The sequence below is a fragment of the Giraffa tippelskirchi genome, chromosome 8, assembly GCF_054371585.1.
Source record: "Giraffa tippelskirchi isolate mGirTip1 chromosome 8, T2T-mGirTip1v1.2.pri, whole genome shotgun sequence".
Taxonomy (NCBI): domain Eukaryota; kingdom Metazoa; phylum Chordata; class Mammalia; order Artiodactyla; family Giraffidae; genus Giraffa; species Giraffa tippelskirchi.
Window position 1 is genome coordinate 13,923,552 of NC_137282.1, and position 25,938 is coordinate 13,949,489.

Below are 25,938 nucleotides of genomic sequence, written 5' to 3' on the forward strand. Positions count from 1 at the left end.
GTCATTTACAGAATGAATGACCTCACCTACTGAGGCTCAGATTATCAACTCCACCCACCTATGGGGATTTTTATGATTTGCTCCTCTAGTGGGCCTCCTTTTCACCACCGTAAAGCAGTTTAGTTCACTAAAGCCTTATACAAAACTTAATGAGTCAGGATAGTATGTCTTAGCCACTACAACGAGCCATGAAATCTCATAGGCCTCCTACAATGAAGGGCTTTTCCTTGCTTTCATAAGATCCAAAGCAGGTCAATGGGGGTGATGCTCCATCCAGGATTCAGGGACCCAAGATACTGCCATCTTGTGAGGCCACAGTCTCAACATGTGGCCTTCAAGGTTGCCGAGGCAGAGAAAGTAAGGAGGTACCATGCTGGCTTTTAACTACCTTCACCTGGAAGTAAAGTGTTACATTCCACTTAGTAACCAGAACTATTCCCATGGCTTTGCTCTAACTGTAAGAGAGCGCAGTGAAAGTGAGGAAATATGTGGAATATTCAATGTGCACAAACTCTAAGATAGCAGTAATTATCTGTATGTAAAGGTAGCATACACATCACATCTGAAAAGGTCTTTTACTCATATTCCCACAACCCACATCTCAACAGTTGTCATCTGTTTAGGGAGCTAGACAACACTCTCCTCTGGTGTTCTGATGATGTGTGGGTAAGTTGAATATCATTAAAAAAAAATCAAACTACTGTCACATCAAAAATTCTTGTTTATGCATCTACTGAGGATAAGAATGCAGGCAAGTTTAAAATGAACTGTGGGAGTACCAACTCAAAGACTTAGAGAATGAATTTAAGGTTGCCAGGGGGCAAGCAAAGGGGGAAGGAATAGTTAGGATCAATTATGTACACACTGCTGTATTTAAGATGGACATCCAACAAGGCCCTACTGCAGAGCACTGGGAACTCTGCTCAATGTTATGTGGCAGCCTGGATGGGAGGGGAGTTTGGGGGAGAATGGTTATGTGTATGTGCATGGCTGAGTCCCTTCGCTGTCCACCTGAAACTATCACAACATTGTTAAATGGCTATACTCCAATATAAAATAAAGAGTTAATAAATACTTGAAAAAAAGTAAAGTGAACTGTGGTAAATAATCAGAAAAGGAATGAGGAGAACATAAACGAGAAAAGTCCAGGTGGAAGTCTCTGATGAACAGATGACACAAATCTGTATCCAAATGTATATCTCCTCAGGTTTAAATACGTGTACACACACACACACACACCCAAGTAGCCAAAACACCACTCTTACACTGTCAGTAGTTTGCACACAGGATAGGTTCTTAATACTCTAAAGCAAATGGAATCTAATCATTATCTTGGTGGTTTCTACTCTCCACCATTCAGGGTCTTTAGTTGAGAATGCTGACTTTAAAAGTTTAGACGTCCTTCACGTCATTCTTAGAGCTGTATGGGGCTCCTGAGCTTGTGAAGGGAACTCGTTCAACTTCTGGATGAGTGCCTGTTACTGTCAATGCTTGGGGAAAAAAAAAGAATCTGAATATGCTCCATCACCCACCCATCTTCGCATCATCCATCCACCCATCCAATCATTCAACAAATATTGAATGCTCGCCATATGCCAGGTACTCAAGTTTGCTGATACAGCATTGCCCAAAGCTTACAAAAGTCCCTGTCTTCATGGGATTTACCTTCTAAAATAAATCTGAATTCTACTCTTTATAAGACATTTTTCTAGCTGGGCATTTCCTTTCATTTCCCTTTTCTTTATGAACCCCATAGGTCCATTTCCAGGTACTTCACCCTCTTATTCCTCCCACGTTGTCAGTTGAGGGTGACACTTTCCCCATCACTGAGGTCATCAGTGTACATGTTTCTTGGAGGCCCTGTCACCAGCTGTCAGGACGATCACATTGAACAAAACACCACATTCTACAATGGACAACTTGAATATTATTTTCACATCCTGCTTTGCTTGGTTCATTGCTCTGTCAGCCTGATAAGGTGAGAACTCAGGTTTACCTCTATGATTTGTGCTTGCTACTCACGCACCCGTGCCACTGAACCCATGTGGAAAAGTCAGCTCCAACACACTACCTCTATGCAATGTCTTCCATCCTGGTGTCATGGAAAGATCCAGGGGGAGAGGAAACTTGGGTTTATATTCATCTTGGCAACTAAATACTTCTGTTACTTTAAGCAAGGCACTTTTTCTATTTTTTGCTTCATGAGGATTCTTGATTCAGTTTCTGAGCCAAGAACATTTTCTCCCTCAATTATTTACCAAGGGGCTTTATGGTGACGGAGACCACATGCTCTATTTTTATTTTCCCAGAAGGATCTCTTTCCTACATCCGTTTCCATAAGGATGCTATCACTCTTATCAGCCTGTGTCTTTGTTTCCATTAAAAACACAAGTTACAGTTCATAAGGTGTTTACCAGGGTATTCTGTATTCAGATCAAAAGCTTCACACTTTTCTCAGTTTTTTTTTTTTTTATAGTTCTTTTTTTAGCTTCCTCCCACTCCATCTCAGCTTAAGACCACTTATCAACTAACTGCCAATCCCACCATTCTCCTGTCTCCAGGAATGACACTGATTCCCTCATTTGTGGACCGTTTTCCTGGCCTAACGCTCACCAAACCCCTGCCTCTCTTGTTGGTTCAGGTTCTAAACTACCACTGCTCAACTATCGCATAAAGAATGGATCAACCACAAGATCCTACTGTATAGCGCAGGGAACTATATTCAGTATCCTGTGATAAACCGTAATGGAAGAGAATATGAAAAATATATAAACGTTATAATTGAATCACTTTGCTGCACAGGAAAAATTAACACTGTAGGTCAACTATACTTCAATAAATTAAGCAATCAACTACTGTTGCACAACTATTGTATACAGAATGAATAAACAACAAGGTCTTATCGTATAGCACAAGGAATTATATTCACTATCCTGTGATAAACCATAATGGGTTAAGAAAATGAAAAAGAATTGTGTGTGTGTGTGTGTGTGTATATATATATATATATATATATATATATATAAATGAATCACTTTGCTATATACCAGAAAATAACACAACATTATAAGTCAACTCTACTCCAATAAAATAAACTCTAAGAAATGAGCTACTGCTGCTCATCCCTGCACTGGCACCCTTTCTGACTACACGTTCCCAAGCCCCTCTCACCGACTCTGCTTCCCCATGAAGTTCCTCCCAACCTGTGGGAAGAGTGAAGCATTCCTTGAGGTGATCTCTTTGTCCAACTACATAAATCTCAAGACCCTTTGTCTTCTTTATAGTAGACTCATCCTTAGTTTCTGCTTAAGTGGAAAACTTCATTTAAACACTACATACTTGAGGTCTGCCTACGGTCTCTTTACACTTTGCTCTTGTTGTCTTAATTCCCTAAAGACAGAGACTATGAAAATAACACCCTTCCTTGTCCATCCAGCACTGAATCACAAAGCAAACACTTGAGTGTTTGCTTGTTTTAATTTATATACCCATTAAATTGTTGGCAGTGATCTACAATAAAGCATAAATATCTCTTACTGGAATGGCAGCTTCTTCTTTTAATAACTCCGTGGATCTTTAAATAATCACCAAACCACACTGTAACAAAGCCAACAGGCAAAAATGTGTCCACCCTTATACGCTCAATTTATTAAGTAAAATATTAAAAAAGTGGCTGTCTACTGCATCTCAGATAACATCCCTAGATCCCAGAATATTAATTCTTAATCACGATGGAGGAAACAAGGATATACATCAGGAAGATGTAATATGACACTATATGATACAGCATCAGTTGGGTGTTTTTACTATGCTTCTTTCGGTATGAATTACTTCAAGGTCCACTAGGGAATTTAAGAGGGGCTTCCCTCATAGCTCAGTCGGTAAAGAATCTGCCTGCAATGCAGGTGACCTGGGCTTGACTCCTGGGTTGGGAAGATCCCCTGGAGAAGGAAATGGCAACCCACTCCAGTCTTCTTGCCTGGAGAATCCCATGGACAGAGGAGCCTGATAGGCTACAGTCCATGGGGTTGCAAGAGTCAGAAACGGGAAACAACTTGGCGACTAAAGAGAAAGAGAGAGAGAAAGAGGGAGGGAGACGGGGGGTGGGGGGGTACTTACACACAATTAAAAAAAAAACAAAAAACCTATGTAGTATTCTCCCCGATGTTTTTCATGCTAGGTTGCAAGGGGTTACAATTCATTTTAATTATAACAGTCTTCCGTGAATGCTTGCTTAACTAAAAAATCAATTTTATGCAACGCTTTCCATTTGCAGGGATGAGGATGGCAGGAAAATGCTTTGTCTAATTCCAGAATTCTCTATTGCTGGTGAAACACTTTTAATCAAATCTTCTACAACATAAAACAAGTCAAGAAAGATTTGCTAACTGAAGGAATCTCTTAGAATGGTCATTCCCTGGATATTGCAGGTTTGAAATAGATGTGAGGTGATAACGGTGTTAGTTGCTGAACATTATCAATTCTACATACAGAGAAAGCCCACCAAATAGTCCTTTTCAAGCAAGAGCTCTGAAGAAGTGTGGAGGTTGAGTTGACAGCTGTGATCAAGGTCTGGGCTCCATGCTACTAGAAGCGGGAAATTCAGGTTCAAGTGCTGGGACCTCTCAGCTTGCAGTGTGAAATGAACCATCTTCTTGTAACTACAAAAACTGACTCAGGTTTCAAAGCGAGAACTCAAACAGTGGCTGCAAACCTAAGTGTGATCATCTCTATAAAGGCACGTTTTAACAACACACAGAAGGCCCTGAGTGACGGGGTGGAGAAACGGGTCTCAAAGTTGCCAAGTTGTGCTTCACCAGTCAATGCCCTACCAACCGCATGCTAATTCTTTACACAAACTATATGTCTTCCTTACCCAGCCAAACCATTACCTCCTTAGTGAGAATCCACAATCGATTTTCCTCAGGCCAACAGACTGCCATAAGTAGAAGAAAAGATGCTTAATAAATGCCTGCTGTATTATGAAAAGAATTGCACAGATACATTATGTGTCAGCATAAAGGCATGTTTAAAAAGGAGGACTCTTTGCCAAGATCCTGTACACCTGTGGCATTTCCACATTATTTTAAGCAGGCCTGCATTAATATATGTCTCAGTTAATTGCAACTATTAGAATAGATGTTTGCTTCTTGATTACTAGTAATACATATTTACTCTTCTGTCCTTAGCTCCTGGCTGACTATTTGCTCACGATTTTACTTAATATTCTGCTGGGAAGTCATTTTAAAATCAAATCTAAAATGTATTTACTGGGACCAGTGATCTTCATAACAGCATTCTTCATGAATGGTACCCAGAAGACAAGGAAGGAATGGGTGAGCAGTTATGCAGCTATCACACATATGAGAATGGCAAGAAGTTTCAACATTCTTTCCTTCATCTCCACACCCCCAGAAAACGCCTCTGCCATATTCCTAAATCTCTCCCATCATATTTTGAGTCTTCTTAAGGTGCAAAAACTGATGTATGTAGGGTATAAATGCAAAAATGGGTTGGGAGATCTGATTTTGAGCTAAGAACCTGATATTGAGCATTCAGGTTTTCCTGGGAAAATGCAATATAGCTTCCTTCAAATGCCCTTTTTCAGTTGAATGGAAATATTAGGCAGATTCATGACATCTAATCTTTCTGGCTTCTCTGCCAGATGAGGGCATAGTGAATGCTATCAAGATCCTGGAATGGTAGGGAAATTAAGGCATAGAATTGACATCAAGTAGGTAATCTGAGGTTGAGTTATTCTGAGTTATTAAATCAAGCCTGCATAGTTCCCTCCTTCCCACTCAAAAAAATATACATGCAGTCAATATTGGCTGTTGCAATATAAGATGCCAGTATTTTTGGTAACTTATAGGTTCCTCAGCTTGGGTCCTGAAAATACTATTTAATAATATCCATTGAATACTACCTATAAATGGATACTAGCCCAAGTGTTTTCTATGCATTATTTCACATACTCTAACTTGCTAGATAATACACTTAGGCAAGTATTATTCCCTCTTTAAAGATAAAGAAAATGAGCCTCATGGAGCCTAAATGAATTGTCCAAGTTTTAAGTCAAATCCAGTTGGCTCCAAACTTTAACCAAGTATATGTCATCACAATAATTAGATTTTTTACCAGTCTGAAAATGAATGTTGTTCATAAAACTTGTTTTCTCTTTGATCATAATAAGCTAATAGCTCCTGTCACATCACTGGAGAATTTTTAACTTGCTGAGAAAGGTGCAATAATAGATTATTCCATATTATCAGCTACCACCCTCTGCAACTCCCACCTTGCACACGACACGCATATTTTCTCTCTCTGCAGAGGCTTCTTTGGCCACTGTTTTTCCCATTTCTAACTCCAATTAACAAGGGCTCTCCCGTTTCCCAAGCACTCCTACACCCTCACTTTTCTTCTAGCCCACCTGTGAACGCAGTGTGCTGAAGGGAAGAATCCTAATTAAAAAGTCTTGAGCACTGTCTCCTGGAAATTATACCTGCTTTGCCGGGAGGTGTTCAAGAGTTGCTCTGTATTGCTCTTTGGGAATGACGGCAAAACGGGACTCTAGTCACTTTGCAAGATTAAAAGGCCCAGAGCGATTGGCTGTCACTGGCCAGGTGAAAAGTCAGTGAGTGCTGGTAACCTTTCTGGATGGTAACGTTAACTTGAAAGACTGGAGAATCTTGACCTCCATCAATACAGTCTGTCTAGGAAACAGAGGCCAAAGACAGTAACAGAATTTCCAACATGGGGATCAAAGCTGTGCAAGAGAACTCAGCATTTAATATCCAAGTTTTTGGATATTATTATATTGGATATATATTATTTCATTTGGATATTTGTATTATATTAACCCAAAATCATTTTTCAAGGAAAAAAAAAAACACTGAAACACAACATTTACCACAATGAGTCATTTTATCCATTTTGAAGGTTGAGTTTGGCTTCCCAAAGAATGCAGGCAAAATAAAGAGAAGAACTGACTGGCAGAGAGAGCTGGTGATGATGGTCAGAAGTACCTGCCTATTTCCATTTACCGGAGGCTACATTTTCACATGTTCTCAGTGATTATTCATCACCCTAGCAGTGGCAAATCCTGGGCCTTCAGGTTAAGTTAGTTTCACCACCTGTTGAGTTGGAGGTGCCATCTTGATTTTGCAACCAAGGATTAAAATCAACAGCAGGTAAGATCTGCTCTAATACTACTTTAATTTAGTGTTATTATCCCAAAGGAATAAGTTGACACATTTCTGGATTTCTTGTAAAGAAGCATACAAATTCATCCAGTGTGTGAATCCTTTTGATAACATCACAGAATTTCAGATTTGGTAGGAAAAGAGAATAAATGTTACCAAATACCACTTGCCACCCAACATTTTGCTAAAAACTAATCATCCCACTTTGGAGGGAAAGACTTTGGTTATCAGCAGCTTACTCTGTGATTACACAGCTCTTGTTGTAAGACAATGTTTTGTGATAGTGAGTGAACTCTACCTCCTAACAACAACTGCCCATAAGTTTTAGCTCTGCCCTAAAATGCCACACTCAAGGGCATGTATTTTCTCCCTTATCTCAAGTTCTTTAAATATCTGTATGGTCACTGAGAGGTTACTCTAACAAATATTTTATCTGGTGTGAGGGCTGTCATAGTGTCATTACAGCTGTGATGCTTTCAGATGTAGGATAATGGCCCTAAATGACTCTGAACATTAATACGGCTCACCTAAGGGGATGAACCCAGCAACCTCATGAGTTTCAGCGGATGTCAGTCTCCATCTACCCTGCCTTCATAGCTTCACCTGTGCTTTCAAACGGGCAACTCCCCCCCCCTTTGAAACCAACTAACTCCACGTGTCCATCCACCTCCCCTACCTGTTCTTCTCTTTCCAGAACACAGTTCCATGACCACATGGGTACTGCAAAGAAAAGAACAAATAGCTTCACCTGGGTTCTCAGGGATTAGACACCAGCCATCCATTACTAATGGAAAGACAACTAGCACCTGAGTTAGGAGCAATTTTTCAGGAAAGCATCTGAAGGAAGAACTGATGAGGGGATATGAATTTCTGAACTCACAAATTCAACACTTTGTCAGAAGCAGCTTTGGAAGACACCCTAAGTGGCTTCACATGCCAATTTTATTACAGCCCTACATGTTCACACAACCTGGAACTTCACCCCTTGTCAAAGAGTCTCTAGGAGAGAGCATCCTTGACTGTAATTTGCATTCCAATTGAAAGAGAGAAATTAGATGGCAGCAAGGAAGAAATTTCCAGTTTCTCATGACCTCTCACTAAAGGAAACACAGAAAACTAGTACATAATACAACTATGCCCAATAAGACACGAAACCTGTGAACACAGAACCTGTGAACGTGATTATGCTGTTTACAGAAGCTCTGTTAGGAAAAGATTTTTCTTAATATATGTGCATATATTTGTATTTTAAAATGGTCAATGGCATTCTCATTACATAAACTTTTTTAAAAAACCCATATTGTGACTGTCAATACAGGACTGAAATTCTGACTCTCACTTTCAACTAAAAAGGATTGAATTTCTGGTTTTGAAAGGGGTCAAAGAGAAATGATCTCATGGGATAATGAAGATTATTTCTATTAAGAGAGTATCTCCATTTTGTGGGCATTTAGGACTCATATTTAGCATCATTTCCAATGTGTTGCATTTTTACAATTTGATTCAAAAACCACTGGCTTGAATGTGAAGCTTTTATGGGAGGGACTCAAAGATAAATAATATATGGGGCTTATTTTCTAAATATCCACAGTCCAAGTTGAAAGAGGGAGACACACATATCTAATAAAAGAGAAAAAGTGCTGATACAGGACATAAAGTTTTAAATAAGCAGGGTTAGAGAGCTGAATTTTGACTGTAGGAACCTGGAAAGTTTTAGAGCAGGAGAGATTTATACTAGGCCTTGAAGTGTTTATTAGACTTCAGTAAGTCCATGTGAAGTAGCAGCTTATTCCCAACATTATGACCAACTTGAGTAAAAGCATGAAGGTGGGTGTGTTAGTTTCCTGATGTTGCTGTAATCAGTTACTTACTACAAACTTAGTGGCTTAAAACTCACGCTCATTATCTCACAGGTCTCTAGTTAAGAAGTCTGATAGGGGTCTCACTAGACAAAAGCAAAGGGCTGGCTGGCAAGGCAGCTTGACTTCCCAGTGGCTGTAGCACAGAGTCTGTTTCTTGGCCATTTCCCGAGTCAAAAAGCTACTCACACGTCTTGGTTCAGGGTCCCTGCCTCCATCTTCAAAAGCAGCAACGCAGGACGGAGCTCATCTCGCATGCATTCGCCTGGCTCTCCTCCTACAGCCACACTCCCAAGCTCCCTCTTCCGCCTCCCTCTTCTACTTGTAAAGACGCTTGTGATTAATATTGGGCACACCTGAGCCAGCCCGGAACCTCACCCTAATTTACGGTCAGCTGATCAGCGTCTTCAATTGTACTCGCAACCTTAATTCCCCCTTTTCACATATCCTAACAGAGTCATAGGTTCCAGAGATTAGGAACTGGGGGAAGGAAAGGTATTATTCTACCCAATCACAGTGGGAGAAGACCATAATAGGACAACAGTGAGGGAGTGTAGGCTGGGTTTCACACGAAGAAACAAAAGAAAGAGGAAAGCAGAGATATAACTGGAAGTGCCAGAACTGTGACTCAAGAGGCTTCTGAGTAGGAAGAAAGGTGACTGGAGCTTGTTCTGAAGGATATGACCCCGGCAGCAGAAATGGACAAGGGGCTGAAGGAGGTACCTACCAGTCTGGGGAGGCCAGAAAGATGGGGATCAAAGAGCCCACATGGTTACTGATATGGGTCTCAACTAACACTGATGGGGTGAAGGACGAACAGACAAGGTTTTGAATATACTCTGAGTATAAAGGGAGGTTTACTTAAAGCTACAGACCTCGAGATCAGCCAGGAGTGCAGATGAATTACGAACATCAACAGTCAAAAAGGGACCTTTAAAGACTGCCTCCACTTAAAGGGTGTACACACAGAAAACAACAACAGCAACAACAAAAACAGAACAAACAAACAAAAAACCTACAGGGAAAAGGCTGAGAGTCGAGGAGGATGTAAAGACAAATTCGCTTAAGGAAAAAAAAAAAAATAGGGCAAAATAAAAGGTGCACATCTGCTAAGAAGATAAGAAAGAAGACCTTCAAACCCAGAAAATTACAAATAAGCTGGGCACCCAAGTGCTGGAGTCATTCAGCTTTCCCAAGGCTTTTCTCTGGGTTAGAGTAATATCAGAAGTTAATACAGGTATGAAACTACCATCATGGGAAACATTAGTCAACAATTGCTGAATAAATCAGTACAAAATTAAAATTCTGCAAGTGACTGTGGGCAAGTTGTCATCAAAGGCAAGAGCCCACATGTATTGGACACTTTCTACATTCTAGTCTCTGTTTGAAGCACTTTATGTTTAGAGAAACAATTTTTTGGGCATATGTAATATCCAGGCACTCTTCCAGGTGCTGAGAATAAATCAATAACCAGGCAAAATGGCTGGCTCTGTAACGCCTCCATTCTAGTGCAGTTAACCCACCCAATAGTCCTCTAGGGCAGGTCTTGTTACCGTTTTCTGGATGAGTTACTGGAAGCAGGTATCACTGACACAGTCGTGAGAGGCAGAGAAGGAGGCAAAGTCAGGTGTTCTGGCTTCAGAGTAACCACAGCAGGTACCGCCTTATTATATAATCAGTTGTTGTTTAGTCCCTAAGTCATGTCTAACTCTTTGTGAATTCATGGACTGGAGCCCGCCAGGCTCCTCCATCCATGGGATTCTCCAGGCAACAATACTGGAGTAGGAAGCCATTTCCTTCTACAGAGGATCTCCCCGAGTCAGGGACAGAATTCATATCTCCTACACTGATAGGCAGATTTTTTTACCATTGAGCCACCGGGGATGCAAGATATAATCAGTACCCAGTGTGAAAAAGAGTGGTACTTCACAAATTTTTTATAATAGTTGTATTTCCATAATGGCCTTGGCACCTTCCAGATTTGCATATCGTATTTCCCTTTGTGCTGTGTGCTCAGATGCTCAGCCCAACTCTTTGCCACCCCATGGACTGTAGCCTGCCAGGCTCCTCTGTCCATGGGATTCTCCTAGCAGGATTACTGGAGTGGGTTGCCATTTTCTCCTCCAAGGGTTTGCCTTTGTACTTCCTTGTAACTAATTTTTCTTTTCAAGGCTGATAGGTACACAAATGAAGAAAAATTCCCAGGACTCTTCAATGAACAGCACAGAGGACACAGTAGGCTTTGTGGCAGAAATGGGACTTCATTTCAGTTTGCGGAAACACATTCAGGCAATGCCATGACAGATGTAAATCCAGCTGGAAATACTTTTATTCTCTATCTAAATAAGCTGTAGTTCTGCCAGGAAGGAAACATTTGTCAAGAATTCAGATCCAACACCTATTCGGTCCTGAGTATTACATAAGGGTGTGGTATTTCAGAGGGGAAAGACATTCCAAGTCTTAAAGTACCAACAATGAAAAAGCCAACAGTGTTAGCTACACAAGTTGAGAGAAGAGACCAAAAAATTATCTGAGGTTTGAGCTATAAGGTCGAATCTCTTTTCATGTTCTGGAATAACTATTTTATTGCACCCATCATTAGAGCAATGTCTATGGCAAGAATCAAGTTGTTTCTCCCATCCTATTCTTTTTGGTCCATACATCACCTATGCTAAGATAGGGACCCAGCTGACCTTGATATAATACTTTCTTTCTCTTATTGGTTGAAACAATCATTTAATCCTAGGGAAATATAGAATAAAGTACAAAAATAATGAAGTATATAATTTTCAGCAATTATTTTTTTGTTAAATTTAGGATTATTATCTGCATATTTGTATTTTAAATACACCACTTGTATTGCTTGAGAATTCAACATTGTAGAACATACAAAAGATCATATTTATGATCTTTAAGCTTTAAATGGTACCTAACTGAATAACTTTTAAAATTGTAAATTTAAGTTGGTAACTCTTAAGAAAATTTTTCTAAAGTTACAAGTAATATTGTAGCACGCAAAAGAATTAAGATCTACCATATTTAAAACTTTATGAGATTTCCAAGTGTTATTTAAACAGGCAGGGAAGTTTATTTGTTAGACAATTTAAGTACTTAAAAAGAAAATCAAATATATTAAATTTATAAGTGCAGTTTAAAATATTTAAGTGATTTCATTAACTAGGTTGTAAAAAAAAGAAACCCTTTCAAAGTAATTACTAAAGTTGCTGAATTTAGTAAAAGAATAATGAGATTTGTAAATTGAATTTAAAGGCTTAAGAAAGAACTCCATTTTTGAATTTGTAATTTTAATAAATTGAATATTACTATTCGAAATGAAAGTAGCCCTTAAATAATCTTTCTAAGCATTAAAGCCATTTTAAGAACACCAAAAAGTTCACCCAGACATCATGAACTACCCAGAAAGTCTGTTTCCTCATCCATTATGGAAGGTCTGGATTAAAATCCCTTCCAAGCATATGAAGATTTGTGTGTAGCCTGCTGGGCAGTTTGTTAGTTTATTCCTAGTTGGTCATATTGGTTCATAGTTGGTCATGGTCTTCTACAAAGGGCAATCAGGACTCATTTCAATTCTTCTCACAGAACCATGATTATGACCTTAAGGAAGTTGTTACAGATGTCCCAGCACCTGCTCCCTGGGGCTGTCGTGAGGATCAATGAAACAGGGTTTGTTCATTCATGTAGTGACTGTATCTCTCCAAGATTTGCTCATAACTTTCTGTTCTCGTTTGTTCCTAAAATGCTAAACAATATGTGTAAACAATGTCCAAAGGGCACATCTTCTCCAGCACGAATGGAATTTCTATTTCTATGTGTTAGGATCCATTCCTGGTCCTGTATATTCGAGTTCTGGCACCTCCTCCAAGTGATGGGTACGCTTGTCAAACTGCTCACTCAGCTCTGCTTTGCTTCTGCTCATGGAACCCTTGCTGATGAAATCCTGAGCAGTCATTCCTCTTTATTAGGACACAGCACAGAAGCGGGAGATTCAGAAGGTAAGGCAATGTGGAAGTATGAAATATAAACCCAGAGATCAGAAGTTCTGCAACTAAAAGTCTCCAGCTCATCTACAAAAACAATGCTTTATGGAATTTGCCAACAAATCTCCATTCAAAGTCCATGCTCTACCCAACTCACCCACCATCACTCCTGTCAAAGAGTATAGTGCATTTTGTTGTTGTTGTTGTTCAGTAGCCAAGTTGTATCCAACTCTTTGCGACCCCATGGACTGTAGCACACCCAGGCCTCCTTGCACTTGGACTTTCTGCTAACCACCCAGGTAGGGAACTCATCACATCAACCATGTCAGCCTTTCAGTAGCCTCTGCTGGGGGGTCTGGTTCTCAGAACCACATCTCATACTCAAAACACAGTGTCACATCCAGCAACGCCATGCACAGAAATCCAATCTGCTTGTTTTACGGGCACCTAAATGCAAATGTAGAATAATAATAATAATAAAGCATAGATCTGCCTAGGAACCAATAGTGAAACTCATCCTGACCACCTTCCCTGTTTCACTTTCTAATTACATAGAGCACCAGATGGTCAAAGTCTGGAAAATCACTGTGGCTGCTGGCGGGTGAGGACAAATGAGCCTTCTAAATGTGAAGAAGAGAGAAGGGTGATCCAAGCCAGCCTGAAGGGCATAAGCACAGAGCAGAGCAAGAAAGAAGAGGAAAACAGCCAGTTAAGAGAAAGAAAAAGATAAGAAAAAGAAAAAAAAACAACAACAACATTGTGTCCAATATGGGAGCAAAGGTTTCAGGCAGCTTGCAGACCTTTAAAAGGTTCTGCATCACATGCTAAACAAAGAGGAAGAATGCAGGAGTGATAAATAAAACATACCCTCGAAGATCAATGAATAAAAATTAATTGGCATTGTGGTGTAGCGCTGTAGCCAGGGCATTTCCTTGGTTTAAACTGTATCTACCCTGGGGGATTTGGAGTAATTTGATGAAGCCATGTGTATTTCAGAGGTTTTGTGGTCCTGGTGTAATTTCAAGTTAACAAGTCCAGGCTTTGCATTGCATGCGGCAGCATCTGGACTATTTCCTGATAGGGAGTTTGTTTCAACTGACATTTCCACAAGGAATCTTGAATCTGGTGTCTCTCAAGCTGTCAAGTCAGTCTCCCTGGGGAGATTATAACCTCCTTTAGGGAAAGCAAGCCTCAGGACCATTTTGCAAAAGGGAATGTTCTCGCCTCTGTTGCTCCCAAGGTGGCAGAGCCAGCATTCTTCATCTTACCGCCCAATAAAGAATCTCCTAACTTTTCTGGGAGTAGAAACAATTTGATAGTCCAAGTTTTGTAAATGCACAGTTTGTGGATGTAAAATACAGCTTATTCTTCTTCTCCCTTCACTCCAAACTTCCACACCATTCAGGGACCAGCTCTCCTGCCCAGATGAGCTGGCTGATACTTAACTGGATGCCAACACCACTGCCAATATTGATGAATTACTGAGCTGAACCTTACAGGATAGAACCCTCCCATTTAGTTACACTTGTCTAAAGGCCATGGCAGACCTAAAAATACGTAATGAGAGCTATGTTCATGCAAATGTTTGTCAGTTTCAGAAAGACTGTCCAATGGCATAAAATCAAGCTAAAAATATCTGCAACAACGTGTTGGAAATCAAAACAGGAAGGCTCATTAGTGCAACAGGAAGGGTCTGGGATGGAAATAAGATGCTTTTCCACTTGACAGTGAGTACAAGTGGACCCCAACCACCCCCATAACTGAGACCTGTTTTCAAAAAAGATAACATTTCCTCACCTAATCTGATAAATAATGCATTGGTGATGGTGACAGGTTTATAAAGACTCTGCAAGAGATTGTCAGGGCATGCATCTTCTTAATTTCTCCCTGTCTGATACACGCCACGACCTTCAGCTTTGTGATTTGAACATTTGCCCTCAAATGTCAAAAGGCTTGTGTAGCGAGCCCGGCAAACTCAGCTCTGTGTGATTGGATTCACCACGAATTCCAGAATTAATGTGTGTTCAACAAGCAGTTATACTTCAACAACATCGCAGCATGAGAGACAAATGCGGCCAAGAATTTTAAAATTGAAATGTCATTAGCCTGCTTCACCTTGTTACTGGCAACACTATCCTTTCTGGTTTGAGGCTCAACATTGCTGCTTGAAATCCTCCAGCCTCCTCTGACCCCCAAAGACTCCCCAAAGAATGAATGGAACAGTGTCTTGTCCGCATAAGGAAACAAAGGTTGTCATCCATAGGGGACCAGATGAATTAGCGTCAGTGAAATCAGATGAGTTAACCTCTCCAATGATATCTCTCATTTCATCATCCCATCCTGCTAAAGAGATATGAAAATGAATTATTAATACATCAATCGATGACTTCAATTGAGATACTCTACAACTCATGGGGGGCTTCCCAGGTGGCCAGTGCTAAAGAATCTGCCTGCCAATGCTTATGGATTTTCTGAAATCTTCCCCCACCACATGCATGAAAGTAAAGGCCAGAAGGAGGGGGGTGGGCGGAGGGAAGAAGTACAGAAAACTGAAGGGAGAAAAGATTTTATACTTAGATGATGAAACTGCTACTTGTTTGGATAAGAGTTAAGATATAACAGGAAAAGCCAATAAAGTGTGAAGCTTGCATTAGGTTGCTGTTGTTCAGTTGCTAAGTCGTGTCCAAGTCTTTCCGAACCCATGGACTGTAGCCCACCAGGCTCCTCTGTCCATGGGATTCTCCAGCCAAGAATGGAGTGGGTTGCCATTTCCTTCTCCAGGGGATCTCCCCTACCCAGGGATCGAACCTGCGTCTCTCTGCATTGGCAGGCGGGTGCTTTTCCACTGAGCCACCAGGGAAGCTCTTGCACTAGGTATCTGGGTTTTAAAAAGGCTCCTCACTCTGTCTCATCCTACTGCTTTCCTTTTGGGGCATGCCTCTGACCCCGGGTGAGTACCAACCATCCCCAGCACCCCTGGGCTCTGCTCCTGCTGTAGCTGTTTTTATCCGTCTGTAAGTGTCTTGTTATTTAAAACGGGCATCATGGTTTTCCTTAGTGGCATAAAGTGAGGGTTTTCCATGCCAGCCTTGTTCTCTTGTTTGTTTTCCTCTAAACACTATTAATTAAAGATGCCACGTTGGACTGAAGAGGGACCAAATCCCAGGCCCAACCGGTCAGTGCTGGTGGCCTCAGGAAATAGCAGCACTACCCTACTACCAATCACGGTGCGCCCTCCTCAGCAAGCAACTGACAAGGTCGATAGCCACCATTAGCGGTGCTTCATTGCAGAACATATCCTGACATCACTCGTGCTCAATTACAGAACTCATTTCTGGGTTCATTACAAGGTAGGGAAAGGTATCGGTGGGTGTTTCTGTGCCAGGAAACAGTCTCCCCAGGAAGGCAGTGAGCTTCCTCTTCTATTGAATGAAGGGGTTGCACTGGGGACTCTCCAAGGGTCTGCTCTGACCTCCTGTTCTGTACCAGTGGGCACTCTCTCCTGCAGCTGCCTTGTGAAGGCACAGAGCAGGCAGCAATGCGCTTTAGCAATCCCCAGAAGGCTCAATGCCCAGTCCACCACAGAGCTCATCAAATAACAAAGCCTCACAAGGTCTTTACTGGATGCTCTGTGCTTTGCTGCCAATTTGAATAGGTCTCTGGAAAAACTGCTTGCCAATTTTTCTTTCATGAGATTCTTGGATGACTCGGGGTGGTGTAGGAATTCCAAGGATGTTGCTATTTTAATAAGCTCTCTCCTTCAAAAGTAATGACCAAGCCCATACTGTGCAGACACTGGGTTAAGCGCCGAGAGTAAGAAAGTAAACAAGACCCAGTCAATGTCCTCAAGTCGATTCGTTTTTTCCCATTGGGCTCCTAAGGGACTCAAAAGATAAGTATCCATGAAACTTATTAAAACAGCAGAGAGCTGCCCTCAGACATGACCCTTCCCCATGGATTTGGACCCTAGACATCATTCCAACCCTTCTCTCCTTCACCTACTTAGAATCAGGTTCCATATCCCTGCCTACCGGTAGCACCTTAACCAAAAGGATGCATATATTTCAAGCAGCTTGAAAGACTGATTTAAAGGGGAAATGTTGGTGTCTACTCCAACAGAACCCAATCAGCTATCTGCACTTATCACAGCTGTGAAGGCATATTCAAACCTGTTACTGTGGGAATGCTAAATGATAAGAATCAATAGCTTAGACCTTGGCCATTGTCATCCCATTGGGATAGAGAAGGAAAAACAATTAAAGAAGGAAGAGGTCAGGGAATTCCCTGGCAGTCCCGTGGTTAAGACTTCACCTTCCAATGCAGGGGGTACAGGTTCAATCCCTAGTCCAGGAGCGAAGATCCACATGCCTCACAGCCAAAAGACCAAAGCACAAAACAGAAGCGATACTGTAACAAATCTAATAAAGACATTGAAAAAATGGTACACACACACACACACACACACACACACACAAAGAACTTAAGAAAGAAAAAAAAAAGGAGGAAGAGGTCAGAAGTCAGAACTTGAAGTTTACTAATTCTTAAACTGGAAAAGCCTCCACAGTCTTAGGCTGGAATAAAATAGCAATACCATAAGACTCAAGAGTCTTCCCCTTATGACTATAAACAGAAAATGTCAATTCATTAAAAAAAAAATTACTAGGCAAATGATGAAAAGAGAAAGGGGAAGAATTAAGTGTTTATCACCTGCCAATCATTTTACAAACTATACCATTTACTCTTCCGAGCAACCCTAATTAAGAGTGGACATTATTATGCCCTTAACAGAAGAAGAAAATGAGGTCTAGTCAGAGAAAGTAAAACAACTTGCTCAAGAACATACTTTAATAACTCTGAGCCATAACCCCAAACCTGGTCTAAATGCAGTACAAGTAAAACAGGTAGCAGCATTTTATGCATTGCAGTTTATAAGTGCTAAAGACATTGAAAGCGAGATTTGTTTAGTGGGTGTGATCATGCAACAATCCCAGAGAGTCATCTGATACCCACCCCATAACTGTTTCCCACTGTCCTTTCCTAACAAGCCAGAGAACATTACTAAGGACTGCAGTGTTAAGGTCCAGATTTCTTGTTTGTTTATTTGGGTGCGCTGGGCCTTAGTTGCAGCATGGGGATATTTGTGGCATCATGTGGGGTCTCTCATTGCAATGTTGTGCTACACAGGCTTAGTCACTCTAAGGCATGTGGGATCTTAGTTGCCTGACCAGGGATCAGACTCACATGTCCTGAATTGAAAGGTGTGTCCTTAACCATTGGACCACCAGGGAAGTCCCTAAGGTCCAGATTTCTATGGGATGAAACGAAGCACTATTGAATTTAACAATGCTTAACAAACATTCTGACAGCTACAATTACAGCAGTAATTGTAACTGCAATTACAGTGACTCTGTCAATTACAGCAGTAAGTCTTTTTCCAGCAGCCCACTGTGGTCAGGTCCTGCCTCACCTGGCACAGCGGTGTTGGTGCTCGCATGCTCAGTCACTCAGTCCTGTCCAACCCTTTGTGACCCCAAGGACTGCAGCCCACCAGGCTCCTCTATCCATAGCAGTTTTCCAGGCAAGAATACTGGAGTGGGTTGCCATTTCCTTCGCTAGGAGATCTTTCTGACCCAAGGATGGAACCCATGTCTCCTCCACTGGCAGGTGGATTCTTTACCACTGAGCCACCCTGGAAGCCCATTGGTGTGGGTACTTTTTAAGCAAAGTGATGCTGTCACAAGTCAGACTGACGGTTTTCTGAAGCAGCATGACCCCTTCATTCTTACAGTGCTTTAAGTAGACAATGCTAAGTGTTAGATAAAAGTGAAGATCTGTAACTGCATACTAAACCCTGCAGGGATCCACAAACAGGAGCTAATTTCACCCAAACTTGTGTAATTGCTGACTTCTTATGTCCTTGAGTAGTGAATCTCCAACTGCGCTTCCTAAACTAGTGGCCTCAGCATCACCTGGAAATGCTAATACTTGGCTCCATCCTAGACCTATAGAATCAGAAGTTCTGGGATGGGACCCAGCAATCTGTGTTTAACAAGCCCTTCACATGTATTTGATACACACTCAAGTTTGAAAACCACCAACCAAAGGAGAATAACAGTCTAATAACCCAGGTTCTAAATAAGGTGGGGTAGGGACAGAATATCCATTGAATTACAACACTAGGTAATACTCATATGAAATTTCTTCCACAATATGGAATCAGAAATATGCTTGCCTATTTTGACAAATAGATTCTCTTTCTTAAAATAAATAAATAAATAAATAAATAAATATATATATATATATATATCTGAATTATGCAGGCCTTTGAGGATTTACCTTAACTGTTAGGAAATTTGGTCTCTAAATGCCTGGTTGTTTTGTGCATTTGTTTCTCAAAAGCCATCTTGTATTTTTTACATGATGTTAGAGTATCCATTTCTAATGTAAAAACTTTATTTTATGGAATAAAATTATGCTTAGGAAGGTCAAACATTTGTTACTACTTTATAAAATACATTATATATGAAATCAGGATAAGCTGATAGAAAGAAAAGAAAGGAAAGAAAGAAAAAGAAAGAAGGTTGATGCATGGGACCTTTTATCTCTATAGTAATTTTCACTGGAGAAAATCTAAAGTCTCTATGGACCCTAAAATTTTGCCTGTGCTACCTTGTCAACTACATAAGAGTAAGAAGTAAACTTTATTTATAAATGTGCTCAATAAATGTTTGTGGAATGAAAGAATGAAATCATGATGTGGGATATTTTTCATTTGAGACTCAGACTTATAAATGAGCTCTAGAGGTTTCCTGAGTCAGAAAAGAGAAGCTGTCAAATGAGAAATGATTCTTCAGCAGGGTAGGGTAAAACTTTTCCTATGGTTTTTAAATTCTAAACTGGCATCAGTGGACTAAACTGACAAAAGCCAGTTTAACAGGGGAACAGATCAACAAATCTTATTCATGTTTTAAATTTTTATGTGCATGGGGGCTTCACAGAAAAGAAGTGAAAAAAGAAGGTGTCAGGCTTGAGAGCTTATATACCACTTTAACAAAGGGTGATAAATTGTATTGAAGTGACTAGATGAAGGAAAAGGGGTTTGAGTTTCTAGAGGCAGTAAACTGTGAAGGTAAGTTACAGGGAAGCTAGAAGAAGATAATGATAATTTAAATAATCTGTGCAGACTTGTCTCAGGTCTGATGTTCCATCTCTGGTAATAAGGATGGTTGTTCGCTTACTAGTTTGGGAGAGGGGAAGCAGAAGTCTTCACACAGGGAAACGGATGCTTTGTTTCTTTAGGCAGACAGGGGGAGGGCAGAACTCTTCCTGGGTTTGCTTTTTCTCAACTGCTTTCAGTTCAAAATCATCCTTACGCCAAAGTGGCATATTTAGGGGTGGCATATTCTGACCCCATATTCTGTGATGAAATTCCAGCAGAACTGTTCTAATCCCTAAAGGATGATGCCATCAAGGTTCTGCACTTGTTATGTCAGCAGCAGATCTGGAAGACCCAGCAGGGGCCACAGGACTGGAAAAGGTCAATCCTCATCCCAATTCCCAAGAAGGGCAGCACCAAAGAATGTGCTAACCATTGAACAATTGCACTCATCTCCCATGCTCATAAGGTTGTGCTTAAAATCTTGCATTCTAGGCTTCAGGATTATGTGAACCAAGAACTTCCAGATGTCCAAGCTGGGTTTAGAAAACGAAGAGGAACTAGAGATCAAATTGCCAACATTTGCTGGATTATAGAAAAAGCAAGGGAATTTCAGAAAAATTTTGTTTCATCGACTACGCAAAAGCCTTTGACTGTATGGATCATGACCAACTGGAAAGCTCTTAGAGAGATGGGAATACCAGACCATCTTACCTGTCTCCTGAGAAACCTGTATGCGGGTCAAGAAGCAACAGTTAGAACCCTGTATGGAACAACTGACTGGTTCAAAATTGAGAACGGAGTACCACAGGGCTGTCTGCTGTCACCCTGTTTGTTTAACCTACACACTGAGCACATCATAAGAAATGCCAGCCTGGATGCATTAAAAGCTGGATTCAAGATAGGTAGAGAAACAAAAACAACCTCAGATATGCAGATGATATCACTCTAATGGCAGAAAGTGAAGAGGAACCAAAGAGCCTCTTGATGACGGTGAAGGAGGAGAGTGCAAGAGCCAGCTTAAAACTAAATAGTAAAAAACTATGATCATGGCATCTGGTCCCATTACTTCATGGCAAATAGAAGGGGAAAAGGTGGAAGTAATGACAGATTTCCTCTTCTTGCACTTCAAAATCACTGTGGACAGTGACTGCAGCCATGAAATCAGAAGACAATTGCTTCTTGGCAGGGAAGTGATGACAAACCTAGAAAGTGTGTTGAAAAGCAGATATTACTCTAGACTATAAAGAAAGCTAGGAGAAGGCAATGGCACCCCACTCCAGTACTCTTGCCTAGAAAATCCCATGGACAGAGGAGCCTGGTAGGCTGCAGTCCATGGGGTCGCTAAGAGTTGGACATGACTGAGCGACTTCACTTTCACTTTTCCTTTCATGCATTGGAGGAGGAAATGGCAACCCACTCCAGTGTTCTTGCCTGGAGAATCCCAGGGATCGGGGAGCCTGGTGGGCTGCTGTCTATGGGCTCGCACAGAGTCGGACATGACTGAAGCGACTTAGCAGCAGCAGCAGGTTGAATTGTGGTGTTGGAGAAGACTCTTGAGAGTCTCTTGGACTGCAAGGAGATCCAACCAGTCAATCCTAAAGGAAATCAGTCCTGAATATTCATTGGAAGGACTGATGCTGAAGCTGAAACTCCAATACTTTGGCCACCTGATGCGAAGAGCTGACTCATTTGAAAAGACCCTATGCTGGGAAAGATTGAGGGCAGGAGGAGAAGGGGATGACAGAGGATGAGATGGTTGGATGGCATCACCGACTCAATGGACATGGGTTTGGGTGGACTCTGGGAGTTGGTGATGGACAGGGAGGCCTGGTGTGCTGAGGTTCATGGGGTCGCAAAGAGTCAGACACGACTGAGCGACTGAACTGAACTGAACTGAACTTTGCCGACAAAGGTCTGTATTGTCAAGGCTATGGTCTTCCCAGTGGTCATATACAGTTGTGAGAGCTGGACCATAAACAAGGCAGAATGTCAAAGAATTGATGCCTTCTAACTGTGGTGCTGGAGAAGACTCTTGAAAGTCCCTTGGATAGCAAGGAGATCAAACCAGTCAATCTTAAGGGAGATCAACACTGAATATTCACTGGAAGGACTGATGTTGAAGTTGAAACTCCAATAGTTTGGTTATCAGATGCAAAGAGATGACTCATTGGAAAAGTCCCTGATGCTGGAAAAGATTGAGGGCAGGAGGAGAAAGGAGCATCAGAGGATGAGATGGCTGAACAGCATTACCAATGCAATGATCATGAACTTGGGCAAACTCTAGGAGATTGTGAGGGACAGGGAGGCCTGGAGTGCTGCTAGTCCACGGGGTCTCAAAGAGTTGGACACAATTGGGCAACTGAACAACAACAACAACATTCTGACCCCTTTTCTGAATCTTTGAGCTGGGTGAAGAGAATGCTCCACCTTGCTGATTCTCTTGTGGGTTCCTGTGTACATTCTCTTTTAAGATCTAGAACCCTGACTGCTCAGGCTGGAATGGTTCAAAAACAACTATGGCAACATTGTGGCCGCTCCTTTCCACCCCTGCTCTACATCACGGTGAAAAACGGAGGCAAAAGAGAGATGCTCTGTCAAATGGGTGGATCACATAGTAGGTCACAAACCCAAGACTCCATGATCCAAGTGGAATCATGTGCAATTAAATATGCTATGTAATTATAAGGAAACCGTTTCAGTATTCATAATCTCCTTTTAAGCTTTCATCTATTTCTCTGATGCTGTACTTTTCTGCCATTAGAAGAAACGGCAGGGGGAAGGGAGGAAAGAAAAGACAGCTCACAAAAAACAAAGCCATCCCCTTGCACTGAGTGTGGGCAGGAGGTTAATTTTACACTGCAGCTAAAGAGGGATGAGGAATGTCCTGGTAGGCTGGAGAGTGGGTGGGCGCCAGATGTCTTACTCTGCCTTTTAGAAACACGCGTTGGAAAGCGGAGTCCTGAACGTGCTACCCCCATGAGATGTGAAGCAGCAAAGAGGCCTGCAAGCAGGGAACACAGACAAAAAAAGAACTAGGCCAACCACAATTAGAAGAAATTAACTGAGAAAATGCCAGAGGACTTGATTCTCTCTTTTCTCTGTTTCTCCGACAGAATCTTACAATTAAAGAAACAATTATTCTCTTATTTGATTTGTTCTTCTCCTAACTGTCCTTAGGACTCTTTCATCAAGATGGTCCCCATACATCCAGCAAATTCTAATTATCAGATGATTATATCAGACTAAAGCAGATTGCTCTGACTGAGGGTGGCCAGAAATTGGAACATTCACAGGCAATGCCAGACACTTTCAAGTTAACTTTGCCTCTGTCATGCTCCCATTTTTCAAGGCCCTCAAGATACAATCCATTTGCTTTACAAATCTCAAATCTCCATTTTGATGGAGACCGGATACAACAGAATGGATGCCACTGGTAATGATTCAAAAAGAACTCTGAGATTCTGGGATGATAATTCATGGCTCTCTGCACCAGCAAATGCTACTGGAGACAGGAACAGAAATTCAAGCAGAAAAAAATGCAACTTCATCCTCATGGCATTCATTTCGGGTTAGTAATTAAACAGATTTCCTCAGTTTCCAATGAAGACATCCAGATTCACAAAAGGGGCTTGTGGGTATTCTGATTTTGTGTACGTGTAAGAGCCAGAAGCCCGCAGGACAAATGCATTATTTAATTCTCCACTATCACACACTAAAGAGCTTTTTTTGGACTCTAGACATCAATTTGTTCCAATATTAAAGGCCCCAGTGGTAAAAAGATATGAAAATATTCAAAGTAAACTAATGCCTCTGAAACTCTTGGATCAGAATACTAATGCCTCCATCTGAAGAGGCCATAAGTCTGTTATCTTTCCATTAGAAACCTTTCACACAAGTCCATTTGGACAATAAATACCTGCAGCTCATGGACAGTAATATCCATTTATTTTTCTATGTAATGCCCTTCTTTGTCTGCATATCTTATGCAGATTCATCACTGACACTTTTTTTTCGGAGCCTTAAATCCTAAAGAAGGCGAAGAAAGCTACTACTATGTCTCTTTTTATCTAACTTTGGTTGGTAATTAGGATAGCATCGTGTGGATTAGGTGCTTGAAAATGTTGGTTAATAAAGGAAATTAGAAATCTCTTCTACACACACACACACAAACTGAAACTGGAAGCAACTAAGTTAAACATGTACAGTGCATTGTAACTCAGAGCATCGGTTCACACATTAACTCCATAAATATTTAGTGATTGTTCTGTGCTCAGGACTTCCCTGGTGGCTCAGACGGTAAAGCGTCTGCCTACAATGCGGGAGACCTGGGTTCAATCCCTGGGTTGGGAAGATCTCCTGGAGAAGGAAATGGCAACCCACAGCAGTATTCTTGCCTGGAAAATCCCATGGACGGAGGAGCCTGGGGGGCTACAGTCGATGGAGTCGCAAGGAGTCGGACATGACTGAGCGACTTCACTTTCTTTCTTTCTATGCTCAGTTGGTAAAGAATCCACCTGCAATGCAGGAGACCCCGGTTCAATTCCTGGGTCGGGAAGATCCGCTGGAGAAGGGATAGGCTACGCACTCCCGTATTCTGGGGCTTCCCTTGTGGCTCAGCTGGTAAAGAATCCACCTGCAATGCAGGAGACCTGGGTTCGATGTCCCTGGGTTGGGAAGATCCCCTGGAGAAGGGAAAGGCTACCCACTCCAGTATTCTGGCCTGGAGAATTCCATGAACTGTATGGTCCATGGGGTTGCAAAGAGTCAGACTCAACTGAGTGAGTTTCACTTTCACTTTTCACTTCCTGTGCCCAGCACTGAACACTGAACTTTGTTTTCTTTGTTTGTTTTTGTTTTTAACGAGTTTCCAATGTGGACCATTTTTAAAGTCTTTATTGAATCTGTTCCAAGATAGCTTCTGTTTCATGTTTTGTTTTTTTTGGCCCCAAAGCATGCAGCATCCCAGCTCCCCAACCAGGGATCAAATCTATACCCCCTCAGTTGGAAGAAGTCTTAACCACTGGACCACTAGCAAAGTCCCTGAATATTGCACTTTGAATTGAGCAGGTAACCGTCTTGTCGATAAACAGCTCACCACATAGGGAGAAGTAACGTGTATAACTCTTGAATTAAACAAATGCGTTAGACTAGTGCTCACTGCCTGAGAGTGGGGATGAAGGAAGAAGGAATCACAGGGGTGTGAAGGGCTTCACAAAGAAAGCTCCAAGCTTGGTTTGCTGCCAAGTAGGAAGTGGCTTTCCCTTATTCGAAGACACTTCAGATTTCTTCTCTTAATATTACAGTGTGCAGAGCCAGCTGCACTTGGAGAGAGAACTCAGCTATCAGAAACACTAAAGGCACAGGACTCTCAGGGACGGATCCAGAGAGTTCCAGTATCAAGTGCAGATCTACAGTGACCTAAATTTAGTAATAAGAGGAAAGAGAAAGAAGCATCAAGGCAGGACCCAGATCCTCAGGGACTCCCAGACAAGAACACAGAAAGACCAACGTTACAAAGCAGCATACCACTTAAGAGTGTAAGGATGGATGAACAAGTTCCTACAGTATAGCACAGAGGGCTACTGGTTTGGCCAAAAACTTCATTTGGGTTTTCCCATAAGCTGTCATAGAAAAACCTGAACAAATACTTTGGTCAACCGAATACATTCACTGCTGCTGCTGCTGCTGCTGCTGCTGCTGCTGCTGCTGCTGCTAAGTCA

At 41.5% G+C, this 25,938-nt stretch overlaps 1 protein-coding gene across 12 annotated transcripts in view; it reads right to left on the reverse strand.

Moving 5' to 3' along the window:
• Positions 1-25,938, reverse strand: part of UNC5D (unc-5 netrin receptor D) — a 610,447-nt gene that overhangs the window by 343,255 nt on the left and 241,254 nt on the right. Inside the window, exon 1 of one of the 12 annotated variants that reach the window (XM_081523450.1) lies at positions 20,298-20,491. The exons of the other annotated variants lie outside the window; for them this stretch is intronic. The gene's annotated coding sequence lies outside the window, so the exon portion shown is untranslated. Of the gene's footprint in view, positions 1-20,297; positions 20,492-25,938 lie in introns of those variants that run through there. 12 annotated transcript variants of the gene reach the window in all.